The sequence below is a fragment of the Euprymna scolopes genome, chromosome 5 (genome assembly GCF_053919585.1).
Source record: "Euprymna scolopes isolate OS-2025 chromosome 5, ASM5391958v1, whole genome shotgun sequence".
Taxonomy (NCBI): domain Eukaryota; kingdom Metazoa; phylum Mollusca; class Cephalopoda; order Sepiida; family Sepiolidae; genus Euprymna; species Euprymna scolopes.
In genome coordinates, this window is record NC_136486.1 from 168,925,440 (window position 1) to 168,940,174 (window position 14,735).

At 28.2% G+C, this 14,735-nt stretch overlaps 1 protein-coding gene across 3 annotated transcripts in view; it reads right to left on the reverse strand.

Annotated features, from left to right (window-relative positions):
• LOC145277036 (vesicular glutamate transporter 1-like) overlaps positions 1 to 14,735 on the reverse strand; it is a 766,656-nt gene that overhangs the window by 419,367 nt on the left and 332,554 nt on the right. The gene's annotated exons all lie outside the window — the stretch shown is intronic.

Genomic DNA, 14,735 nt, shown 5'->3' on the forward strand with positions numbered 1-14,735 from the left:
ATAAAGTCCGAGAGCATGAACTAATGACGAACGAACATTTATACAATATGCAAATTAAAATAAGGACGAACTAACAGGGAGAATAACAACAGAAAAGACACTGAACTATCCGATGAATTAAGCATTTTATTAATCTAAAATAGTAAAGCACACTTGATTTATATTGACATAATATAGTTTAGCCTTATGGGTGACAGACACCAAATCATTATTATTAATCGAAGTAATAGTATAGTTTCTTCTTCAGACAGACACAAAATCTTCATTAGTGCACACACACACACACACACACACACACACACACACACACATATATATATATTTATGGAGAAATATGTTTATTCAATAATATTTCAACTTTTATTTATACCAACCCTTTACTTTATGACGCTCGATGAAATTACAGATAATATAATAAATAAATAGCAGGAGCCTATATTCCAAATTCACAATGTTGATCATCTTACCATTTATTCCCTAAAGTACTTTGATATCCACAATACATAACTGTTCAAGAATTGTGCATGTCAAGGTACTTAAGAAAATAAACGGTAAGATGGTCAACATTTTGAAATTCGGAATATAGAATTTTGTCATATATATATATATATATATATATATATATATATATATATATATATATAAAAGGTTAGTGGAAGAGAATTCCAGTAGAATTCTCGCTTATTAAAAAGATAAGTGTGTACCATTTATTCACATATGTGTTACAGTAGATAATAAAAAAACATCGTTAGTTTTGGTTCCAAACCCAAACAGATATAGAAAGAAGCTGAAGCAAGTTTGACATGAGCGACGATATAGTGTTTCCTTTTGTTTGGATTTAAAACCGATAGTACCGATGTGTTGTCTGATCTTCTTTTACACATATAAATAAATATGCACAAACATACACTCTCTCACACACGTGCATGTGTATGTGGGTATGTGTAACTTGTGCAACAAGTGGTAATTTTGTCCAAAGAGAGAGTCAGAATGTGTGTGCAAACGATGGCAACTATCCAAGCCAGCAGAGTAATTCGTGTCGCCTTGCCGCCTCTTTTATTGTGACAGGACAAACCAACCTCGTTAATTCTGACAATGGGAAAAGAAAAAAATCGAACTATGTATTCGTATTTATTTCAGGGAAAGGATCATTGACAAAAATGAGTGCGCAGACTATACTATTAATGCAACTTAAGAATTCACCCCATTCTTCCCATTTTTCTCTATTTCGTTCAGTAAGTTAGTACATATATATATATATATATATATATATATATATATATATTAATATATATATATATGTATATATATATATTCAGTAAGTTAGCATATATATATACATATATACACACAATAATTCTTATCAGTTCCATATATCAATCAAGTTTTCTCAGTTGATCATTTAATACTTTTCAAAAGGTATGCATTAAAATATTGTTCCGTATTGCGACGAACAAGTCTGCAAAATTATGTTATTGTTTCATATTTAGTCACGTACTCATCAGATGCTGACCTTAAAAAAAATCTTATAAACCACGATTTTGGATAACTTAGGTGGTTCATATAACTGTCATACTCTGCTGCTCCTTCTAAGTTTCTTAATAGTTGGGCGTCTAATAATCAACTTGCCTTTGATTGGAAGGAATAGCGAAAAATAAGCCACGTGAGTTCGCAATTCTAACCAAGCAGAAGGTGCGATTTATGATGATGCGTGCTGTAAAAATTTCACAAAATTCCAAAGTACATGAATTTTCTACTCACTTTTATTCCCTTTGCATGAAATTCAATTAAATACAACCGACATGACCAACCTAACGGCCTGCGCTTGTGTTCCAAAATGATCAATGATCGTTAAACTTATACTTGAATGAATCCTATAAATACACACACACACACACACACATATATATATAGACACACATTTTTGTATATTTGTGGATAAGCAATATCGTCTGAAGAGATCTCTAGTTTTTTGTAATTGCTGACGGAAACATGCTTATGAATGTGCAGCAACATATAAATGCTCATATAAAACAAATAAAATATATATCTTGCCCTATATATATATATATATATATATATATATATATATATATATATATATAATTATTCTCGAATGACACACGAACAGTTCTGTAGCTCACTTGCCATGAATATATTTATACTACTCTATTTTACTTATGAACTATATATTCAAACAAATAAATACATAATGTATTATAGTAAAATATCAGTGTACTTATATGAAAAAGTCACTTATATATCTATAAAAGTAATAATGCGTGAGGAAAATTCTCAACCTATATACTCAACGAATTTTCGATCTACAGACTTGAAATTTGGTATTTAAGGTATACAGATACCCAGAAAACTTTATAATCTGTTTTTACTCAGAAAAAGGGCTGCTAAGAAGTTTAAAAATTTATACGTGGGGATTAACAGATTTTTATCTGTTTGTCAACTGTTTTACAAATGCGCATGCGCGAATCGTTCACATGACAGATTATTATGTTAAAACTAAGTAGGTTTGAAAACACTTTTTAAGGATCCATTCAAGCTGGCCTAATGGTTATCGTACTAGACTCACCGACTATCACTGCAAGTATTTTTATTTTACTTACAAGAACTGAACTGCTTGAAAAAAAAAAAAAACAACATAATACTCGTATGCACATATCTCAGTTTCATTTCGATTTTTAATTCAATTATGTAATAGAATTTAACGCTACGTTTAATACCTACGGTATTTCCTATAAAAAATAATAAATCTTCTTACAAATAAGAAACTTATGATAAATAAGGAATTTGCATTAATTAAAATATAATATTTTTTCGTTATTTACAACCGGACAACGCCGGACGGCTTGCTAGTATATATATATATATATATATATATATATATATATATATATAGTCATCCACATACAATACTGATTCGCAGCTCATCAGTACGACTAGACAAGCAATTACCTCAACTCAGGATCGAAACCCGACCGCCCGAATGACAGTCGGAACTTCTAACTGTTGCGCTATTCGGCTGCTATACGAGCAGTGAATTACAAACAATGTTTTGACACACACACACACACACACACACACACACACATATATATATATATATATATATATATATATATATATATATATATATATATATATAGAAAGCAAGTTGGTGCAGTCATTGTAGGTGATTAAATAACTGACTAAATACTTTTCTAACGAATAATGAAAAAAATATAAAATTAAATACGTTTTTATATTGTTTAAAAGGTTAAAAATCTTCTATAACCATATATGTAAATTGCGTGTATATTTGTATTATCGATGCGATATAATAATTATATGTAATATTCTGGTATAAGTATTAGATAATTGAAACGCGTTGGTTCATCTTGATTAAAATAACTGAAATGTGTGTGTGTTGGCTGCATACCTATTGTGTTGTATACATATATTTATATACTTATTATTTGAAGGGTTTAAGGTTCACAATGGTAAATCAATTACTACTTCTAATTGCTTAATGCACCCACTACAGATCATGAACTTTTTTACATCTAATCTGTTTGTATCATATGACATTATGTTGGAAAAATTATTAAAACAAAACAAAAAAGAAAACAAAAGAAGATATAACAACTAATCACCAGTTACAATAAATATATTTATGCATCTTTCTACGTCATTCCATCGGACCATATAGGGTATTTCACCCGCTGCTATATTATCAGCATCGCGATTCCATTAAATTACCACCTTACCCTCCGCCATCGCCAACCACTGTTACTACTGCGTCTAATATCGATTTTATATCGAAATGCGCAACAAGTTGAACCTCATCGGTGAATACATCGACAAACACCGCCATTTCTGAATGCGAAAAAAATCCACTCGTTCCGAATTTAAACATTTTCAATTTTTACCTTTTTTAGTTGGATAAATCGAAGACTTTTTAGCAGTTCCGTTTTAATGTTATGCGCGCATTAAGAATGTTCTAGCATTAGCTGAAAGATATGTCTATGTTAGACGAAAGGATTGCGCTATTTGTCTAATGGATACGAATGTCGACTATGGAATCGGCGTAGTCTATTGTACTTAATTACGTTCCAGCACAACCGGGAAATTTATTGATACAATTTCTCACTTAAGTATAATAGCAACTTGTGTATGACTAATCGTATACAAGTATAATTTACAATAGTATATTGTGTCTACACATAAAATATAAATAGTGCCGATATGCCCTAAAAAGGTCAACTAAATGCACGATTGATGTTATTTTATGATTTGAATATTAATGGTTATAACTTTTGTTCGTTTGTCATGATATCATCTTTCCAGAAATGACCTCCTTCTCCTTCTAAGAGAGGAAAGTGCTCTGTGTTCTTTGTAATGATACTGCTATATGAGTTATCACACCGAGTTTGAGAAAACACAATAATAATAATAATAATAATAATAATAATAATAATAATAATAATAATAATAATAACAATAACAATAATAATAATAATAATAATAATAATAATAGTAATAATTTTTATAATAATAATAATAATAATAATAATAATAATAATAATAATAATAATAACAATAATAATAATAATAATAATAATAATAATAATAACAATAATAATAATAATAATAATAATAACAATAATAATAATAATAATAATAATAATAATAATAATAACAATAATAATAATAATAATAATAATAACAATAATAATAATAATAATAATAATAATAATAACAATAATAATAATAATAATAATAATAATAATAATAACAATAATAATAATAATAATAATAATAATAATAATAATAACAATAATAATAATAATAATAATAATAATAATAATAATAACAATAATAATAATAATAATAATAATAATAATAACAATAATAATAATAATAATAATAATAATAATAATAATAATAATAATAACAATAATAATAATAATAATAATAATAACAATAATAATAATAATAATAATAATAATAATAATAATAATAATAATAATAATAATAATGTGAGACAAACTGCTGAAGAAACAAAACATGAAGCGTTCCATGGAACCCAGAACATGTAAGCTGCATACCTACAAGTTCTCTACCCCCGCAATACCACATCACCGCTCCCCCAAAGAGTGAGACCGATTAGCCAGGTAGAGTCAAGAAGGAAGGAAAGACCGAAGAGTGAGCACTGATCAGACCTCCACTGTATAAATGCGAAGAGAACTGGGACTTTGGGGAGGCTTATTGCCACTCAAATTCCAGTGAATCCAATGGCTGCTGCCAACGAGAAATCAATGGCAAGCAGCTGTTGCGATAATACAAATTTATTTGCAAATGTTATCGAAGGAGTTGGGGAGTATTGGAAATCTGGGGAGACTAGTTGTCACTCAGCTTCCAGGGAACACTACAGGCTGTTTTCAATGAGATCGTTGATGACCTGCGTGAAAGCTGTTGTGAGCCAATAATAATAATAATAATAATAATAATAATAATAATAATAATAATAATGATGATGATAATAATAATAATAATAATAATAATAATAATGATGATAATAACAATAATAATAATAATAATAATAATAATGATGATAATAATAATAATAATAATAATAATAATAATGATAATAATAATAATAATAATAATAATAATTATTATTATTATTATTATTATTATTTTGAAGGAGGTGTGTGTAGTAAAATATTTTGCGGTTTCAATCTTCTTGGTTTCCTGCGGTATTCTGTTTTAGTCTTATTTCTATTACAGTATTCAAGTTGTTAGTGTTGGCAGGTTATGTAGGTTGGGTTTGGCATTCTATGATTTTCCTTCAGATTTCAGCCGTTTTCATCATCCATATTCGTTGTATCTGCTCAGCTTCCCTCCAATTCCATTTTCTCCGATTCTATTTTTAAACGTTGTTTTTTTGGATAGTTTCTTACTATTCAAACGATTATTAATATTATCTGGACTTTCTTCATGCTCCATACCCCCTTTAGTTTTCTTGAGAGTTCCGTGTATTTGTTATTATTATTATTATTATTATTATTATTAACAGTAGTAGTAGTAGTAGTAGTAGTAGTAGTAAATTTGCGCGTGGTGGTATAATGAACAGTCGTGGATTAGTGTATCTTATGTTAATTTCCATTCCTTTCAGCTCTGTTTTTGACCGAACTACAGACCGAAAATATTAAAAAGGTATGAACCCGCGAATGACCCCATGTTTGTAAAATAGCAAATTGTATTTGATTAACGGTATTTGTCTCTGCTACGATTATATTTCGAGTCGAAATAAGATTGAAACCTTGAATGACAAGATTAAAAATTAAAACTCGTTTTGAATCAATTTTAGCGTAAAATCGTTTTTTGATGGAAATCGCTGAAGACAAGGCACGAGACCACTTGATGTAAGAAGCTAAAAATACTATTTTCAAGTAAACATATTGCAAACAATAAGTGTTAGACGGAATAGATTCTGACTCAGAAAACAGCAATTCTTCCATCTTTGTCAGAAATATCGCTCCTGGAATGTGGGAACTAAAGAACAAAATAAAGGGAAGCCAGAATTACGAGGTTGTCGAAAGTAAACCCAAGATCTACAATCTATCATTCTTAAAACGGGTAAATTTCCATCAATAAACGGGAAAGATGTTTTACTTTAAGCTAACGTACACCACAGGAATATTATGAGAATAAGTTCCGCACTCCTCAACTCATCTGCATCGGTAGATTGCCATAAAATCAGCACGTCGCATCTTTTACATCAGACATTCAAAACTGCAAGGTGATGATTCAAAAAAGTTTGCAAAGGCATACACAAAGACAATGATAAACGAGGGAATTTTTTTAGTTGAAGATTTTTGTTCTGCGTACTGTTAGATCTTGTGGTTGTCTGGAGCTTCAGAAAATTTATTATAATGTTATATCTTAAACTCTAGAAATAAATACACTTTGAGCTAATAACGCAATTATTGCGTGAATTTAAAATAATTTAAATGATTTCTAAAAACGAACTGATCTCCTATTGCAAACATATGTCCAAGTTCAAATATGGTAAATTTGAAATCACATAGCTATTAATTTAACCCTTCAAATATATATCTTTTCGCATAATTTTTTTTATTTTTTATTTAAAAAATTTTTTTTTATATAATCTTACCTTCTAAGCTTTTTATATTTTTAATTTTATTTGTTTTTCTTTATTTCTTTGGCCGGTTTTCCATCTGCTGTCTCCGTTTTATGGTATAAGCATACCTATTAATTAAATATATACATCAACCTACTCATTTTTATTCTATGTATTTGTTTACTTATATTTCATTATATGCATTTACATACACATTTATTTGCCTTATTCCGGAGTTTGTAGATACCGGCCTCTCCCTCCCCTTATTTTGTATGTAAGTATGTATGTTTTTGTTTAACTTGTATATGTTTTTGGATATGTGTATGTATTTATGCATGCGTGTGTGTTTGTATATATGTATATATATGTATGTGTGTGTTATTGTATATGTATACATATATGCATATATATTTATATGCGTGTGTGTATGTATATACATGTATGTGTGTATTTGTGTGTCTGTATGTATGTATATGTATGTGTATGTATATATATGTATGTGTGTGTATATATATAATTTTCTATTTTTTATTTATTTTTTTTATTTATTTACTTTCACTTTTTTTTATATATATAACAGACGCCCCATTTCTTAAACTTGGCCATTTATTTGTTCTTCTGATCAGTTTTCTTAATTTAATTCTGGGACTTTCACGTGCATATCTAAGCTGACCTAATTATTAACGCTAACTTTCGCGCTTTTTGTCTGGGTCAGTTTGACCTTGCTTTTCAAATTTAAACTTTCACCGCTTTTCGGTTTTTCTTTTTAAACCTTAATTGTTTTTATTCATCCAGCCTTGACAGACGTGTTTTAAATATTATCTCCAGTGCTTTTCTTTTAATGATTTGGAATTCATTTCATTTGCGCTTTTTTCCAAGGAACTCTGCCTTTTGGATTATTTTGGACCATTTGGAATTTACCCATTGGATTGAAATTTTAAATTCGACCGTTTTGGATTTTACCATTTTTGGATTCTTACCCTTCACCGGACTATCCATTCATGTGAAATCGTTTTATCATTTTTCTTTTGCCTCCTGTTCCCCTTACCTCACCCTTTTTTTTAACCAAGTAAGATCTGTGACTTACTTGTAGTTTCCTTAAATACTTTTATATGCAAAATCCGATCCTGAATTTTGCTATTTCCTGCCCTCTGATGAGAAGGAGAGTATTTCTTGGAAACTCCGCGGATTAAGGACTATCCACTTATCTTGTGCTTCCTTTTTAAAAATTAAATATGTTTTTAACTCTTTTTCAAGATGTCTTTTAACATGTTTTATTAATCATTTGTTCATATATATATGTATATATATATATAATATTTAAAAATGCGAGCAATGAAAAAAAAAATAATAAAATATATAAAAAATGGCAAAAATAAAACAGCTGATATAACACAAAGAACAAAAATATAATTATTAGAAATACTAGTGACATAAATCGAAATGGAAATAAAATTATTAGCAATAAAAACGCAGAACCTCCGTCCGCTTTAATATAAATGCCTAACTAAAAGCATCGTTTACCAGACCACAATGTTTGACGAATAAATCCCGAATAACAAAGAATATGACGTAGGAATGACCTCCTTTGAGAGAAAATATTATGACCACAGAAGTACATTCAAAAACAAAAAATTAAAAGCTCAAGGAAAATGGACGACCTACGATAGTAGATTGGAAAATAGTACGGCAGGTTAGCACATGTAGAAATCCAGATGACCCAGGCGGACTATGTTTGAATGAGAAATTAGCTATCGTAAATTTTTAGAATCCAAAAATTTATTTAACTGCAGGAATTAAATAGCAAACTTATGTATACACAGAATAAAGTTTACCTAAGGATAACAATACACGCACACACGCACACACACACAACATATCGATAAACAATAGCAAAAATAAAAAATAATTAACATACTTATAATACTAATAAAGATAAACACATTCATAAATAAAAACACTAGTATGAAATAAAATGTGAGTGAAAAACATGCAGATTAAAATTAAACACAAAGAAAAAAGAAACCCCTCCTAAAGGACAACGAAATAGGAAAATCAAATTACCATTGACTGAGCTTAGTGGCTACGATAAATGAGTATGATAATAACAAAGACTCTGATTGCCTGACTAGTAAACTCCGTACTATTGGAACATATAAAAATTGTAAAGTTGGTTTTGTGCAATAGTTTGACAAATCGTCAGGAGGATGAAACGTGTAAAATTCCGTGCAGCTAAATTGCCCTACATATTTTCTAAATTTACTACCTAGCACTACTTACATATCGAGCACTGTCCAGATAAATAATAGATGATAAAATTTTAGACTGCACAAGGCATAGATACATCGTGACACCCTGCACTGATGATTCCCTGTAGGTATTTAAAAATTATTATAGTAAATAATTATGGCAGCCCCGTTAAGAAACTTGTTACTTATCATTAAACACTTTACAGTTCAAATAAAGTCGGTCACTTTAGCTAGCATATACTGATTAGATCAATCTGACAGATGTTAAAAAATTAAAAATATTTAAATTTCAACTGCATTTTTCGCCGTTAACGGTAGCCGGATGGATTTGGTCCTTGCTTATGGAGACAGAGATGGCTTCGTTGCTGGGTTCGAATCGATCCATCAGGGTTAATCGTGACACCCTGCACTGATGATTCCAAAAAATGAAGAAACATAGTGTTTGTAGGTATTTAATAATTATCCTAGTAAATAATGAATATATATATATATATATATATATATATATATATATATATTAGGTATTGCTTTCGCCAAAAGTGAACAAAAAGGAATATCCTTCGTTAGTGTTTAAGTCGATATTTATCTAGGTATATTACTAAAATATTCATATAAAATCATAGATTTTCATCAGTAATTTAATCTTTCTTATATAAGCTATTATTATTATTATTATTATTATTATTATTATTATTATTATTATTATTACTACTACCTAAATAAAGAACACATCCACATTTTATTATAGCATAGATGATGTTTTTTTAATTAATTTCGGGGGTGCGCTAAGTTTTTCATTGCCACCGGAATCAGAACAATTTACCATATAAATAGATTATATCAATAAGCCAGTTTATATTCAGTATATGACATGGAGGCTCGATATAGGGAGTATGTTACATAAAGATGCACCCGAAGAAGGTCGAAGACTATATCAGCGTAAAAGTTGTGGCTGTAACAAAAACAACGAGAATAGTAGACAGGATAATCTAAACAAAAAAAAAAGCAATTAAAGATAAAGTTATTTTTAACGCTATATGTAATGCATGGTACAAGATCATACACAGAATTTAAAAAAAATCCAAACCAATTTTCTTTTTATAAAAAATATACGTTTGACTTTTATTAGTCTCTCTCCGTCTTACTATAGTAACGCGCATTACTTCACAATAGAAATATCAATAAATGTATATATAAATAGATAGAAGAAAAGCAAATTATAAAACTAATTAAATAAAATAAGAAAATAATATTTTAAAAAGTACATGGAAATGGATAAATAATCAACGATAAAGCAAATGAGGGATGGTCTTCTTTTTTCATAAAGTGACGATCACCATATATATATATATACATATATATATATATATATATATATATATATATATATATATATATATGCATATGTATATATATGTATATATATGTATATTGTAACGATCACCATATATATATATGCATATGTATATATATGTATATATATGTATATTGTAACGATCATCATATATATGTATATATATATGTATATACATATGTATATATATATGTATATGTATATATATATGTATATGCATATATATATGTATATATATGTATATATATGTATATATATGTATTTATATATATATATGTATATGCATATATATACATATATATATGTATATATATATGTATATATATATATATATATTGTGATCGTCACATTATGACAGTAGAAAACCATCTTTCCTTTAATTCATCGTTGATCCATTTCAGTGTACTTTTAAAATATTCTTTGTTTTTCTTATTTTATTTAATAATTAATTTTATAATTTGTTTTTATTTGCATTTTTTATATATACATTTATATATACATAAATACATTCTATGATGATGATTGCAACGTCTTGTCAGACGAGTACCACTCTCTCAGACATTTAAAATCCATGAGCCCAAATGCCTGAGAGAGTATCTATACAAAGATGATGTTACAGAGTCTAAGCTTTGTACGACAGCTAAGTCTCTCTTTCGGTTCAAAATGTTGAGATCCAGCAACAAGCAATAGCAAGATAGCCAGAAACAAATTAAACTGCAGACCAGCTTAATGCGGGTACTGGTCTCCCGCTTTATGGTTTTTAAATCAGAGATTTGCTTCTCCTAGAAAGGTTGCCTTCGCCACGGCTTACGAGAGCCCTCTCCACCCCAACACACACACACACACACACACACACACACACACACACACACACACACACACACACACACACACACAAATATACACGGTGCTAGTTGGCCGTTGACCCAGAAAAAGGGTTCATTCGCCCTTTGGAATTTCTTGTTTTTAATCCTTCAGGGAGACTAGCCGCCCTCCTCACCAAACAAGTCTGGTGGGGGAACCAGTTTAGTCGCCGGTGACCCGACCATGAGGCAAGTAGTACTGGGTTATATGGTACCAGTAGCATATGACATGACCTGACACATTCTATACATACATATATACATATAGACATGACAAATACATTCTATACATACATACATACATACATACATACATACATACATACATACATGTCAAGATATTATATAAATTCCTTTTATATCTACTGTGAGAACGAAGGTGTCTCTTCAGACCACCCCTGGTTATATATATATATATATATATATATATATATATATATATATATATATATATATATATATATATATATATATATATAAGATTAAGCTGAAAAGTAAATTTTTAGTGATAAGACAGACCTATCAGGATTAAAAAAAAACACTCTACCTAATTAAGGGAACAAACTTTAGAATAAAGGATAAAGATTAAATTTATATAGAAACTGCGTTGCAGTATCAAGTCAATAAAAGTTACATAAAGGTTGATAGGAAAGCAACCTATTAAGGCCATGACATATATAGGCTAAATGCTTCTCGGCAGAAGAGGAATAAAGACAGCATTATACAAATATAAAAGCAAAACGTCAACATCGACTTTAAAAACATTCAGATTAGAAGTCGAAGAAAAACATCGGTGGGAGATAATGTGATGTAGACAAAAGACAGTAGAATTTGAAAGTAACAATAAAAATAAGACATGATAAAAAAATAATTTAATAAAAATTAGACATGATAAAAAAATAATTTAATAAAAATTAGACATGATAAAAAAATAATTTAATAAAAATAAGACATGATAAAAAAATAATTTAATAAAAATTAGACACGATAAAAAAATAATTTAATAAAAATTAAACATGATAAAAAAATAATTTAATAAAAATAAGACATGATAAAAAAATAATTTAATAAAAATTAGACACGATAAAAAAATAATTTAATAAAAATTAGACATGATAAAAAATAATTTAATAAAATTTAGACATGATAAAAAATAATTTAATAAAAAAATTTTTAATTTTCAAAATAAAATTTGGAAGTTGAAAAGTGTTTAGAGAATTAAAACTACTTTTAAAAATATTTAAAATATTAAAACCAATTCTTACTGAGTAACCTGAGATAAAATGAAATATAAATAAAAAAGGACAAATTAAATACAGAGAAAGTAAGGGAGGATACTAAGAAAAAGAAAGAAATAACGTGAAAAACAACTCATTATATATATATATATATAATATAATATAATATATATAATATAATATATACAAAATATAATATATACAAAATATAATATATATATATATATATACAAAATATAATATATATATATATATATATATATACAAAATATAATATATATATATACAAAATATCATATATATTTATATATATACAAAATATAATATATATATATATACAAAATATCATATATATTTATATATATATACAAAATATAATATATATATATATATATGTATATATATATATATATACAAAATATCATATATATATATATATATACAAAATATAATATATATATATATATACAAAATATAATATATATATATATACAAAATATAATATATATATATATATATTTATATATATATATATATATATATATATATATATATATATCAGGAGATGACTTATAAAACTCGAATCAGGTAAATGGTGATTGGCAATACATCACTGGCCCCAAAGAAGAACTTAACAACTAGGATGATAGACCCTATAGGACCGAGCAGAATAATGACTAAAAATATTAGCCTCCTAGTGAAGCAGAATTTGATAAGGATTACCTAGCAAGTGTGATAAAACACTTGGTGGCTAAATTACAATTTACCTTTAATTAAAACTATATATATATATATATATATATATATATATATATATATATATATATATATATATATATATATAGAGAGAGAGAGAGAGAGAGAGAGAGATAGATAGATAGATAAGTGTGTTGGTGTGTACGTGATGCAACTAATATACATGTAGATTATTGTGAGGTTGAGACACAAAAAGCGGTACAAAGATGAAAGCGAATAGTGTAAGGTGTTTTCTATTACGCGTCAATAAACGAATAACTTTGTCAAGGTCAGCTGAAGGTAAATCATTATATATGCGTCGACTTGGCGCGTCTGATTGGCTGACACATAAGTCAGGTGATCCGACAAGGCGGCGAAACGCAAGACATTTATGAGTAGGTGGAATGTAAGGGACACGAACAAAAAGAAATAGTAACAGAGAGAGAGAGAGAGAGAGAGAGAGAGAGAGAGAGAGAGAGACGGGAGAGATCGACACCACATAACCAATATACTAAAGAGATTTATTACTTCTTTCATCTAGAGAAAGTCATGTGCTGTTTACTCTTTCTTTGTATCCTATATATATATATATATATATATATATAGATAGACAGATAGATATATAGATAGATAAATTAGTAGATAGATAGATAGAGAGATAGATAAGTAAACTTGTCTATCTTAGCAACAGTCTCTACCAAACTCTTTGAATTTTTCGTCTACAGACTTGCAACTTAAGATGCAGGAGATTTAAGCCTGTAGAACAAAATCGATTTCATCTTTAGTCGGTAAAAATAGCTGCGAAATGGTCAACTTTAAAAAAGAAAACAACAGATCTTTACAGGCACAAGTCGATTTAAAGGACCTTCTTACGCATAAAATCGGTTAACTTTTTGTACTTCTCCAACTGACAATAGCTCAAACGGTAACGACTGAAGCTGCACCACTAAAAGTTTTGGTTTCGATTTTAATTGATGGAACTTAAATCATATTGGGCATAATATAATAATCAATAGCCTATCTACTCTACTATAATAAATCTAAATATTTAAGTGTATTTTATGACCGGACCACGCCAAGTTTCCACTAACATATATTGGGTACAATATTACAATCAATAAAATACCGGCTAAATTCGAAATGACATATTTAAGC